The 2,207-nt window shown below is 48.5% G+C and overlaps 1 non-coding gene across 1 annotated transcript; it reads right to left on the reverse strand.

Annotated features, from left to right (window-relative positions):
• Positions 1-1,866: 1,866 nt before the first annotated feature.
• On the reverse strand, positions 1,867-1,949 carry TRNAL-UAA (transfer RNA leucine (anticodon UAA)). Its single transcript has one exon. It is a non-coding gene; the product is annotated as a tRNA-Leu (tRNA).
• Between the last annotated feature and the right edge of the window lie 258 nt (positions 1,950-2,207).

Below are 2,207 nucleotides of genomic sequence, written 5' to 3' on the forward strand. Positions count from 1 at the left end.
TGCCGTGTAGCAGCGGCACAACTCCTTCGAGTTCGATCGCGATCGGAAATCTCGAAGGCTATCGGCTCAATCGCCTTTGCCACCCTGGGTTGTTTTCAGCACGCGTGGTATTTGTTATTTTACTCGGTAATCTGTATTGGGAGCTGTCCGAGCTGAAATATGTCTTCTCCTCGCGCCAAAGCATCGCAAAAGAAGCAAAAATTAGCGGCGGTTTAGCTTGTGGTTTAACCTGGAGTTACACGAGTGCAACCTGCATGGTGACGCTTAGGTTCGGCTTGAAAGTAAAGGCAATGATTTCGCACATAGTAGTTTAATGTATGGTTTTAGCTTTATTTATGCCATAGGGGAATCACTTCACATATGAGCACCCCTTGCCTCTCGTCGTTGACCATTCTCGCTCGGGTGTAGAAGACGTCTAGTGGTATGACATCGTCTCTACGTCAAACACCGGGGCACACTACTGTCACAACGTTCGAACGAACCTTCTGTCCTAGCAACTCGGTGTTGTTTGTCGCCTCTACCAACTACCGAGTTATCTGTCTTCTTGCTTAGCAGTGGTTTAGGCTAAACCTGGAGTTACACGAGAGCTATCTGCACGGCTACGCTTATGTTCGGCTTGAAAATAATTACATGGCTTTTGCACATAGTAGTTTGCTCTATGGTTTCAGCTTTATTTATGCCATAGAGGGCACTTTTGACCACGAAAATTCAATGAAGCGAAAGACTCTTTTGCGCGGTGGTCCAAAGCTTTCCGCTATGGCACCACTTTCTCTGTTTTCACTCTCACCTTCGCGATGACGTGCTAGCGTAAGCTACCAGCCAACAAATAAAGCACCGCTTTAACCGAGCCGTATGAACGTGCCTGCGTGGCCCAGGGATAACGTGAATGCAAGGGTTTTGGCAGGCTGACTGTGATATCACCCTCCCATATGAAAGGAAAAGCCCGAGTTGGCAGCTCCTGCCAAACTTAATGTCAGGAATCCCTAGGTCCAGTTTGTGAACGGCCATGCCAGCTGCCAGCTACCGCCTCCCACGACTTCGTATTCTTCTTTTTTCTTCGCTCTTCGGGCATGCACGGACAGGCACGGCTAAATTTATGGCGAGGCTGTGGCCAATGTAGCTCTCGTTACAAAATAGCTTCTGCAGAGAAGCCACAAAAGCAAGCCGGGGAGCTCCTGGGTTCCGCGGAACCCAGTTTGAGAACCGCTTAGAGCATGCGCTTGGCATTGTCTTACTTGGTAACCACTAAGTCTTGCTACGCTTTAAAATAAAATGTCCCTGTCAGTGCCGCTACTTTAACTCGTTTATCCACGCCCTCTTGCGAGGACCAGATTAGAGCAATAAGTCTCCTTTGCAGTAAACACCGGCCGTGTGACCGGGGTATTAGACCCCTAGGCCACCCTGCAGCTTGTTTTTGGTACGCGTGGTATTTGTTAGTTCACTCGGTCATCTTGATTGGAGCTGTCCGAGCTTATTGATTGATTTATAGGAAGGGAAAGGCGCGGTAACTGTCTCACTTGTTTTCTGTGGACGCCTCAACCGCGCCTTAAGGGAAAGGAGGAAGGTGGGAGTAAAAGTGGAAAGAGGAGCCGTAGCGGAGGGCTGCGGAATAATTTTGACCACCTGGGGATCTTTAACGTGCGCTGACGTTAAAGATCCCCAGACTCGTGCCAAAGCATAGCAAAGGGAGAGAAAGAGTTTCTGCGGTGAAGCCACAAAAGCAGGTCTGGGAACTCCAAGGTTCCGCGGAACCCAGTTTGAGAACCTTCCAGTATGTGGTCGGCACTAAGCCTTGCTACGGTTTAAAAATAAAATGTCCCTGTTTTAGCCGCTACTTATAACCCTTTAAAAAAAAAAAAAAAGGCATGCCAGGAGTGGGGTTCGAACCCACGCCCTCTTTCGAGGACCAGAGCTTAAATCTGGCGCCTTGACCCCTCGGCCATCCTGGCGCGTTTACAATGCGCGTGATATTTGTTATTTCACTCAATTAGCTTGCTTCTAACTGTCAGAACAGAAGGATTTTCTCGTGCCAAAGCATCGCAAAGGGGGAAAAGAGCTTCTACCGCTCACTTCACCCACTGATACTGTCCAGTGTAAGCCACTTTGCAGAGATTTGCATCATGCACTTCATTTTTTTTTTTTCTTTTGACTCCACCGCTGCAGTGGTTAAAGCGCTCGACTGCTCTACCGAAATGTTCGTATAGAAT

This window comes from Amblyomma maculatum, chromosome 1 (genome assembly GCF_055883805.1).
Source record: "Amblyomma maculatum isolate TAMU_Amacu chromosome 1, ASM5588380v1, whole genome shotgun sequence".
Taxonomy (NCBI): Eukaryota; Metazoa; Arthropoda; class Arachnida; order Ixodida; family Ixodidae; genus Amblyomma; species Amblyomma maculatum.